The 11,407-nt window shown below is 36.4% G+C and overlaps 1 long non-coding RNA gene across 6 annotated transcripts in view; it reads left to right on the top strand.

Annotated features, from left to right (window-relative positions):
* LOC108444994 overlaps window positions 1-11,407 on the top strand; it is a 118,181-nt gene that overhangs the window by 93,791 nt on the left and 12,983 nt on the right. The window contains exons 2-6 of one of the 6 annotated variants that reach the window (XR_001859726.1): window positions 2,122-2,257; window positions 5,661-5,717; window positions 6,422-6,478; window positions 8,585-9,413; window positions 11,157-11,290. This is a non-coding gene — a long non-coding RNA (uncharacterized LOC108444994). Of the gene's footprint in view, window positions 1-2,121; window positions 2,258-5,660; window positions 5,718-6,421; window positions 6,479-8,584; window positions 11,291-11,407 lie in introns of all 6 variants that reach the window. The other 5 variants (XR_001859722.1, XR_001859727.1, XR_001859723.1 and 2 more) reach the window with 5 other exon arrangements.

Raw genomic sequence — 11,407 nt, forward strand, 5'->3', positions numbered from 1 at the left:
AGGGTAAACAGTGTTTTGGGCAACAGTGACAGCTGAGGGGATTGTTACAGCTGTGTTCAGATTGGAAAAGTTTTCTTTATCATGTGATAAATTCACAGGTGAAATGTCCTAAAGCTTATGGCAACTTTGACTCTGTTTCATAAATGCACACTAACAATTAAAAGAGAATTTAGGGAACAAAATAGCACATTAGTTAATTAGCTGGGGGTGTTTTTCCCATCTTCCACAAATAGTAATCTCTGAGAGTTGCAAACTTCATTACTACATGCTATATTCACATTCTTAAGAGAGAGTGGTAGTGGATGCAATATACTTATATAGAACAAATAAATTGTGAGAAAATCACCACCAGACATTCTGTGCAAAATAGATACACTGGTGGACTGGTGTGTTCAATAGGTCTTTTGAACACAGAATTAATTTCACTGCATAAATAGGTATGATGGTACAAAACAGAAATTCATTTTTGTCAGCCCAAATGCTCATTTAATAGTCCAAAAATAGCCTAATGAAAAAGGTTTTGAGTCAAATATTGCTTCCTTTAGATCTTCAGCACTAAATAATTATACATTTTAGAAATACCAAAGAAGTTAGTAATAAAAACTTGCTGATGTGAGTGGGAGCTCCTCTATTTGTTTGAAAAGACTCAAGACAACCAGATACTTAACATTTTTAAAGTGCGAGCTGCAGCTCCCACACACCTTCACTCCTTTGTGGACAACATGCTTTTGAAGAACATTACCTTCACCTTCTTTCATCTTACAGATACCAGTTTTGTCTCCTCCACCCCCTCGACCCCACCTGCCATCTTCAATTTTTTTGTACTAAAAGGATCAGTTGTTTAAACCAATATTTTCTGTAATGTGTTTAAAGCTGTTAAAACCAAAATGTCCTAGTTCACTCCACGGCTCGCTAGTCATGCTTTTTATACTGTTAAGGTGAATCCACTGATGCAATGCCTGAAAGAGGTTGGAATGGCTCAAAACATTGTCATTGAGAAAGTATTCTGTCAAGCATTCACTTCATCGACCAAGATGTGGACAGACTTTGACAGATCTGCATAAAATTACGTTGGAAAGTATCTGCCCATTCTGTGCTGGAAGGAACTGCAGCTCAACAAGGTGTTAGGGATAAACACATGACTGCCAACAAAAGAGCTGCTGCTGTTGGACACCAAGAAGGCATAAGAAGAATGACAAGAGCTGTTGTTGAAATACAATTTACTGAAATATTCTGAAATTCAGTATAAATTCTATTTAATTAAAAAGAGATAATTTGACAGTACAAGAAAGAGACGAGGTCGAGCACTACTTTCTGAGTATTTGTGAGGGTTTAGATCAGTGTTTTTCCATAATGATAACTTTTTGCCCTCTCATACTGTTTTAGGAAATAATTCAAACTACAAAATTACTTCTGAAGCTGCCATCCAAATTTTCTGGCTAGAAATATATATTGCCAGCTAACACTTTTCAGGTCCTTCCAAGCTTTTTCTCCCTTCTGATTGCTAGTATTGGAATATTTTTTCATTAAATGATTTTTTGTAACAGTAGGAATTGTTACTGTGTTGAGAAGGTAGAGGAAAGATAGGTAAGTAGATAGATAATAGTGCTATTGGTTAAGGATATAAAGTGTTTGTGTCATGTCTTGGTTCCTGCTTCTCCATTTCTTGTTTCCTGCTTCTCTACAGCCAGAGACTGATTATTAATACTGCACAGGGAAAAGCTGCTGAATGTTTAAATCTACCCGATCTGATATGGAGACTTTAAAACTGGACGTTTTAAACTCCAGCTAAATAGCAGTAAACTGCCTTAGCTGTACAGTGGTACAACTGGGTTAATATCAGAAGACTTTAAACTCTTGCAGGCTTCTACACCTGTACCCAAGTATACAAGTGTCAGACTTCCTCAGCTGTTTTGAGTCTTCTTTGTTTAGGTTTGGGTTGATTTGTTGTTTGGCATTTGCTTGTTTTCCTTTCCTTTTTTTTTTTTTTTTTTTTTGGGTTTTTGTTTTTTTTCTTTCCTTTTTTTTTTTTTTTTTTTTGGTGGCGGGAGAAATATCTGGCTTCTCTGGAATTTGTCAAAACAGAAATAGCACGATAAAGATTCCTCTTGTTTTCTGTAGTCAGGAGAGCTGCCAAAATGAGCTGACACAAGTACAGCACTCTCTTCTCCCTACATATGTCTTGGATCATGAGGCATAGCAGCATTTAAGCTTCAGAATGGTGCTTGAAGAGCATGCTTCACGGGGACACGAGCATGTAAGTAGGATGACTTAATTTTAGTGCATATGCATGCGTATCTTTCCTCCCTTGTGAGCAGTTTTTCATTAAAGGGAATGATTAGGTTCTTATTATTTATACATTGTTTTCCATCGCTTGGGGAGATTTTTCTGTAATCTGCCTCACACTCTGAAGGATTGTAAAATAACTTTCTGTCCATTAAGTAATTGGCTTAATGCGAGAAACAGAGAATGAAAGAAATCGTGTGTACAGGAGACTCTCTGCTGATTTTTATTCTCTTTAAATTCAGACAACAATCTCTTCTGGCCTCGTTGTTGTTTAAAAGCTTTGAAGATTTTTGGCTGGAAAACAAAAGAAAAGCAGCAACAGGAAAAAAAGAGGCAGGCAGTATGTTTTAAGCTAATGGAGCACCCCAGGGAGCTTGTTCTAGAGAGACTCTCCATAAAGGCAGCAGCAGGGATGGGGAGAATCTCTGTCCATCTCCCCATATCCAGTTGGGTTTTCATGATAGATGGTTTGATGATAAGCTGAAGAAGGATGCTTTTGACCAATTATGTGGTATTAATTTTACATATGACCGTAAGGACTTGGATTTATTCCAAAGAAAATGGCAGAGTGCAGAATACTTTTTTTCTAAATTCAGAGCAGACACAATCTTACCACTTATTCATGTTCAGTAGCACCTAACTCCTGCAAACCAGTGGAATTTTATGTTGAGATAATAGTCAAAAGATTGCAAAATAGGAAACTAGCTCTTACTGAAAGAGGCATTTCTGCCATCGCCCTATCCTAATGTACCTCCCTTACTGTCCAAAGTGTCACTGAACATTGGGAAAATCCTACATAGGGGAGGTGTTATGCCACAGACAGCTCATGTCTTTGTGCAACTATCTTATTTCCACATTATACAGTATCTCCCTGGTCATGATATGAGTTCCAGTCATCAGCAATCACTTGCATGAAACATATTCAGTTTTTTCAATCAACTCATTGTGTCTTAATTGTATTAGGACCATAAATGCACTAAAATGTCTTGCAGAATTTTACCCCAGTATGTTCAATCTGGATGCCATATTTGAAGGTCATTCTATATAGTAGTAATTAAAATGCCTTTACTACAAACAAAAAGACATTACAATATTGGCTCATGAACACTGGGATAGAGCTCTAGAGTGTGCAAAATACAGAGTACAATGGGTTGTTGTTTTACGTGTTCTAAAAGAAAACAGGAAAACAGGATGTATTGACAATAAAAGTCATTTGGGAATTTTCCAATGGAATATTTTTATCTGCAAATGCAGATTTAATGGGGTTAAGGAACATGCCGTTTCAATGATAATTTCATCAAATACTCAGATACTCTCATTTACATTTAAAATGAATGTGATCTTAAGAAACAAAAACAAAGGTAATAATTTAGTCTTAGGAGTCTGCTTTCCATAAAATGTCATTAGAAATGGACTTCTAAAAAGGATAAGTCAGAGCAACAGCTCAACATATGTGCTTTAAAGACCTCAGCATCTCTTTCCCAAGAGCAGAATAATTAACAAACTAGAGAAAAAAGCAAGGCTGGAGTCATAGTCAGAAGCCTTCAGTCCTCCTATGCAACAGGCAAGTATCCTAACCCCACTTATGGGCTCAGTTCCATTCTGTTAGCTAGTTAGCTATTCAAATTATTTTACTGGATTAAGTTGTTAGACAACCATTTCCAGAACGGTTCAATAGGTTGCAGTTAAGTCAGTTACTTGCCAAATGAAAGGCTAAGGGTCAAGCCTTTAGTTTCAACAAGGAAAAGCAGTGTGACATCAGTAATTTTGGCTGGTTGTTCAAGCCTTTCACCTTCTGAAATGAATTTTGAAACCCTTTAATTTTCTGCTCAGTAGGAAAATATTGAAATTTGTAGAAAATATTTTTTTGTATCCTTGCTTACCTCTCCTTCCTACCCTTAGTGTTCACTAAGAAAATAATGTGAAAACTTAATACCTCCTATGTAGGGATAGAGCAGACTTAAGAAAGTTTATTTCTTTAGCTTGATAACTGCAAGTACAGTGCATGTCTCTGTATGTGTGTTTGTGTGTATGTGTGTATCTGTAGAACTGAAGCATGTAGGAACTGAAAGGATTATTTTCATTAACAGTTTCTCACATTTACTGTTCCTCACAAAACAACCAGACATTGAAATACCATGAAAAGAAAGAGTGGACCGAATAAAACTTCCATTGTGTTCAATAACAAAAAGTTTAGAGTAAGAATAGTCACAGGATAAAGTCATGTCAAAGAATGTAAGAGACACAATAGATGAAGTAGTGAATTGTACTGATAAGAAAAAATGAAATATTATTTTTCTTGTAGTAAGCAGGAAGCAAGACTGAGACCAAAATCTTGCATGTATTAAGACTCTGGAATAGATCCTTCCAGCTTTTGGAGACTAATTCTACCATTTAAAAGTCTAATTAAATTCTGAAATCCATAAAATATTAGAAAGTTAAAACCAGTAGCAAATTAGAGCCTGGAAAGTCTTCCAAAAGGGATCTCTGTGCTTTAAAAGAATTTAAAAAAAAATAGAATATAATGTTACACAGTGTGGAAATCTTTGATCTCTGTGTACAATGAGTGCAAGACACTGCCAGTGGACAATCTAGTCACTGTGTAACACTGCACAATTGTGGTCGCAGTGTCCGAGTGTCTGTGGGCACTACAAAATTATCTGTGAAATGCACAGAGAATCTTTAAAAGATTTTTCCAGGCAAAAATTATTTCAATTCCTTAGATGAAAATTGGTTAATATGCTGAAAGTTAGCATCCTGTTCAAATTATATTTTTTTTTACCAGAGCAACTGTGCATGTTCTCATTACTCAAATAAAATGTCATCTCTTTTTAAAAGGCTCTTAAACTCTTGAGCACACTGATATTTCATGACAGCCAGTTCCACAGGTTAATTGCAAACCGTGCAAAAGTATATTGCTTTTCTAGTTCATCAGAACTTTTTGTTCTTGCATTGTTGGAGGATGAATAGAAGCTCCTTATTGACCTTCTGAATAACATTTGTTTTTTTAGCTGAATCAAATATATTTTCTCTGATGTGTTTGTTTGGGGGGGTTTTTTGCTGTTTTGGTTTTGGTTTTTTTGTTTGTTTTTTTTTTTTAATTAAGCACACCAAATCATCTTGGTTTCTTCAGTTACTTGGAAATTGCATGTAGTCTGTAACCATCATCTGTCTTTGAATATATTTTATTTCTTCTACAAACATAACACAGTGACCAAGATTCTGGTACCATTAAACTCAAATTCTTGACACTTCATCTCTAAGGCCAGATTTTTGCCAGTGGTGCAAGTAAGGAGACACTATTTGCTATTGCTGTTAAAGCATCTTCTAGGACTTCCTTTTGTCTCATCTCTTAGGCCTCTATTCCTTTTCAGGTGTAAGGTGTAATTGTCATTAAGCTTCACCATCTCTTTTAGGATATTTTAGAACCAGTAAGTACAAATAAGGTAAAAAATCCCCTCCACTAAATATTATTTTACATTTCTCAAAATTTGCATGAGTTAATACTTGCTGCCCCAATATTAGTATATTTTTGTAAAGTTTTCTCTGTTTATTTGGGGACTGTGACCCAACCTTTTTTTTGGCCTTTCTTTTTTCACTCAGAAATGTGTTTAAAATGTTCCAAATATTTATGCCAACTTTTGTGGTACATCCTTTAGCCAAAGCAAAATTTGCCTAATTACCTAATGGTTGTTTTCATTAAAAACCTAATTCATGCTTAGAGGTCTCCACTTTAATATGCAAACATTTTTAAAATAATAATTTAATAATAAAATAATCTGTATTGTCAACTTTAACTGAAAATTCATGACATTTATTTTCAAATACTGAGTGGATTTTTACTCAGGTAATTATACAAACATGTGGCATTTAATTCTTTTTGGATAAGTGTACTAGCTTTGGCTGTGGCAGAGATAATTTTTTTCATAGTAGCTCCTATTACCAGGAGGAGTTTTGCCAGGTTGCTGTTGCTCAGGGTGGGTGTTGATCTACTGGTGGTGAGCAACTGATTTTTCTGCCCCTTGTTTCTTTCTGTTTTGTTTTGTCTTTTCCTCTTTTGAGTATTAAAACATCTTAACACAACCCATGAGTTTTCTCACTTTTGCCCTTCCTATTCTCTCTCATCCCACTGCAGAGGGAGAGAGATAGAAGCTGTGTGGTGTTTGTCTGCCTACAGGGTTAATCCACAAAGGTAAGTATTTCAGAAAACCCCATGAACATCAGACTTGTAAACAATAAGTTACAGGAAAAAAATGTGGGTGCACTGCCTATCACTTGTCAAGCAAGGTTGCTTCTTGTTTATGAAATTTTTAGCACCTTCAAGGCATTAGGCAATCCTCAGAATAACCTGATCAAATAACTGCTGCTTTTGTTTTACAGAAGGAAAGGAGGCAGCAAAGATTTTCAAGGGTGAATCAAAGCATCAATTATTACTGTATCTGAGTGTTAAATCTCTCTGAAATTTACTTTCTTTAAAGGATGGAGCTTAAGATCTGTCCTCAAAGCCTTAGCCATCCAATATTCACTAATAACTGGAATTTTGGGGCAACTGGCCTGCAAACCTGTCACGGGAGTTCTGATCTCATTGTCCTTGGCTTCATGACACTGCATGCCATCACAGTGACGTGGCTGCCATCTATCAAAAGACTTCTCAATTTCAAGTGGCTGTCCAGAGAGCTCCTGACTCACTGGAAAAGCAGTGAGTGTTACCTGGCCAGCCCATAACACTTCCTTCATCTTCATACCCACACCTCCTCCCACTCTTCTTTTTTCCCCCCTCTCTTCTTTTTTCCCCCCTCTCTTTTTGTCTTTCCTGCTCCTGAGTCTTAATTAGGATGAGCAGGTCATCAAAGCAAGTGTGGCAACAGCTGCATGTGTATCTATTTAGATAATTACTTAAAAAGCAGAGTCATGCCATGGGTGCTTTCTGTCTGTTTATAATGTATATATTGGCAAAATGTAACACTATTTTAAATAGCATAAGGTATAATTTCATACGAAAGTTAATAGTCAAAACTGTGCTGATTTTTTTCACAAGACTTTGCACACCACCACCAAGTTGCCAATTGTACTTTAAAATAGGAACTGTGTAAGACTATCAGATATTTGAGAAAATATCCTCTGAAATCAATAATCAGGTCCTGAAAAGCAAAGGCAGCATATTGACCTCAGGGTAAATCTTCACCTGATAACAATAGTCCCGTTACCACTGGCTGCAGCTCTGCTCAAAACTGATTGGGTAGTTCCTATACCAATGAGATGAATTCCACATATTTGTATCTTTCAGGAAGATATTTCACATATAACTGAGCTATGGAGCCCTCTCCCTGCATTGTAGACAGCACATACAGTATTGAAAACATAACCTAGCATTCACATTCCAGAAGAAATTGTAGTAATGAAGTTTTCGGGAAAAATTGCAACTTAATTTATTTGGTATACTATAATGTATTCCGAGATCAAGAGATTTCCTGAGTAATTCATTATATAAGGAGCAGTCACCCAGAACCATATGAAGACAATTGGTTATGGATTTCTGGTAACTGAATTGCAATCTCAAAATTTTAAAAGTGCCTATAACACTAAAGTTATATTAGTCTGATCATATTAATTATTTGCACAGTGTTTTAAAAACATAACCCCAATTCTCAAAAGGTTGCAAAAAGCTTACATTATTAAAGAATTGTATGAATTTAATGAAAAATGAGAAGCTAGAAAAAAAATTTGAATTACTTGATTTAATTAAAAGCAAAATCACAGGTAGGTTATGCATCTGAAACTTCTATTAGTTGAATATGTTGAATAATAGGACCATAAAACCTATGCAACTGCAATGCAAGCAATAAAATATGAGCATAAGTTTGTTCACTGTTCTGTAGTAAAAATTATTGTTCGCCAAATACATACATGGTGGAAGGAAAGGAGTTCACTCTTCCAAGAAAGCATTCTGCTCATTGTCTGAAGCTTCTCATACTTCATAATGTCAGAGTTTATGTATATTGCACAGTTAGAATAGAGGATCGAGGACAAAATGGTCCAGGCTTAGCTGTGCCATTGGTATACTTCTCCAAATCAACTAAAAGTTTCTACAACCTGGCAATGATTTTTGGTGACCCATATACTAGGCAGAGTGGTGGAGAAAAAAAAAAATGACAGCATGAGTCCTAGGGTCTTTTGTTAAGTTTTGAACTTGTTTTGGTAACTCAGCAGGAGATGCTTAAGTACTGTGAAAGGCAAGAGTGCTTATGTTGCACTCTTGCCACTACAATTTTAATGTATGAATTGTGACCTATTGCAGGACTACAAGAGAAGAAGGCAGATGGCCTCTGTTTAAGCTGTACCGGAGATGGGTGACTGAGCATGCACATCTTGATCATTCAGGAGCTGGACTTGTATGATCATCTAGACTGAGAATTTGACTGGATTGAAGTGTTTTGTCCCTATCCAGACAATCAAAGCTCAGGGAAAGGGTGATGTATATGACTCAACCACAAAAAGGAGCAGGAGTGGAGCTGAAGCTCGAATATGTAGAGACCCAAAAGATGGGAAGCAGTTCTGGGTCCTTCAGCTAACATAAGGACATAATGTATTTAAACATGGCATTTTGAAAAAGAACAGATTTCAGTTATTGAATCATCCTGTTCAGGTGGTGATGAAATGAAGGAATAGGATGGTCACATTCCAATGTTGTCCCACACAAAATGTATATGAAGAAACCAGTTCTCTTCCTCGGGTTATAGGGCTCTCTCATGACTACGGCAATTTTATTTAGGAAGTTCCAGCTAGACCTTATGCTGATGAAAAAATCTGGAGAAAAATATGTCTTCTGAAAAATTACTCACCCAATCCTTGATAGTCATACAACAGAGAAATACCATGTACGGTGATGGAGAACAATACAAAAGCAGATATGCTGATGTTCATTCAATTTCCTTGAAGAGGGTTAAGATAATTATCTGCGAAGGGAAGAAGTGACTGTGAGGTTGAGTCATCAGTGTCAGCTCCTGAACAGACAGTGTGCCAAGACAGAATTCACCAGAAATATGTTGTACCATATTCACTTGAAAGCAGATCAAACAGGCTTGTTGCCTTTGAGGGTGATGGTGAATCTATTGTATCTAGAAAAGGTATGCTGCTGAGAAGCATTCTCAGAACTATTGAAGTTGGAATGGAATGACAAGAGTTAAAACCGACTTGATTATTTTTTGAATGATCCTTCTCATAAGGCTGAAAACCAGAATAATGTGGTTAATAAAACTAATTTGGTATATACATTTTTTAGGAAAACTACAGTGTGTTAAAGCAAGATGGTAAACAGCGCCCACTATTCCTAAACAACTGTCATTCACTGAATCTTTGTGAAGCAGATTCAGCTGAAAATGGTACCAAAGCTGTTGCTTGTGCTGGCATAGTGAAGACTGTTTACAGTTTGCTTTGTAGCATTCCAAAAAGCCAAGACACCCTGCAGCATCACACTGGAAATTCCCTTCAAGGGCTCTCTGGTGCAGGATAGACAGATTGTGTTAATGGTGACTGATCCTTCACAGCTTGTTTACCAGGCATCAACACAAATTTAGAAAAGCATTTAGAAAAATCTAAAATTAAAAATGACTAGGACATGGAATGAAGTAAATGAAGCTGTAACACAATACTCTTGCATGTACAGCATGCTGGTAGCCATTAACTGAAGGAACTGAATAATTCAAGAAAAACTGATGATGCAGAAGTGGAAATTTTGCAAAACTTGATATATGAACTGGAAATCATATGCAACAGTTTTCTGTTGAGTATTCTGAGCAATGATCAACCCAAAAAAAGAGGAAATAAGTTTCAGATTAACACTATAGCTGACAGAGGAATCACAGCTTATTTCATTTACACATTAATTAACATCTTATATCAGTCCTTCTTAGACTGTCAGGCAACCTTTTAGCTGTTTGTGGAAATATTTTGGGGTTTTCGAGAATATATGTTTAAGGCCTGTATTGGAATTTTACTTCTACAGAACAATTTGTATATGTTTGAGCTGAGTGAGGAAGTTCTTCACCTGCAGACAAGCAAAGTCAATTTTGAAGTGTGTTCTCATGTCTTTGCATGTAGTTACACTGTGTGGGATTTTAAAAAATAATTTATACAGATAACAGTATTTTTTCCTGCATTGACAGCCACAGCTGCATCACCTGAACAATGGCTGAGTAAATTCAAGATCATCAAAATCTTACACTTGCAAGTTAGTTCAGGACAGATTGCATTATACTAATAAAATATTTTTCATCAAGACTGACATAAAGACTGAAGTAAAAGATAGAATATATGGCCTGAATATTTCCTTTGCTCAGACAGCCGTGGAGACCAAAAAAGTGATGATGACAGTAGAGCACAAAGGCATATGGGATCATTTGGATTTTATCATGCTAAATGTGATATTATTAGGTGAATTTAGGGTCTGTAACGTTGAAACTTTGAGACAAATGATGAACGTAGATGGGTCCAAACATGGCTGTGTCCTTGAAAATCTACAAAAGATTGACATAAAGAAAAGAGAATAAGGTTGGACTCACACAGGAAATAAATCAACTTTGGTAGTTTTTTTTAGTAGGAGCCGTAATGTAGACAAGGAAGGCGAGGGAAGTTTTCTGTGCATATACAATGGTGAAAATGCAGGAGGGGCTCTGCCACCCCAGGAAATTTGAAGAGCTTGGAAATATAAACCAAGATGTTTGTCTACTATTTTTTTGTTCCTTAAATTAGGATTCTAAGTACTTCTTGATTCCTTCCTTGTTACACTATTTCTTTTTACCTCCCATCATGTTCTTCCAATAATTTTACTTTTTAACTGGCTTATTTCAATATTTTGGCCTTTGGACTAGGTTTGAGTCTTCTGGACATTTCGTCTGACCTGAGCCTGCTTCCATCTGTTGAATACTTGAACATGTCTTGGCCAATCTGCATGCACACAGAGTACAACCCGTGCATCTCTGTGTGCATCCCAGCTCTGGGGCTGGTAGGTATCAGGCATGCTCCTCCTCATGCAATGCTTGCAAATTGTTGTTTCCATGGCTCATGACCCTCACGTATCATTTAAAAAACCCAAGTGGTTTGTTTGCTGGTAATATTCAGC

This window comes from Corvus brachyrhynchos, unplaced genomic scaffold (genome assembly GCF_000691975.1).
Source record: "Corvus brachyrhynchos isolate BGI_N302 unplaced genomic scaffold, ASM69197v1 scaffold60, whole genome shotgun sequence".
Lineage (NCBI taxonomy): Eukaryota > Metazoa > Chordata > Aves > Passeriformes > Corvidae > Corvus > Corvus brachyrhynchos.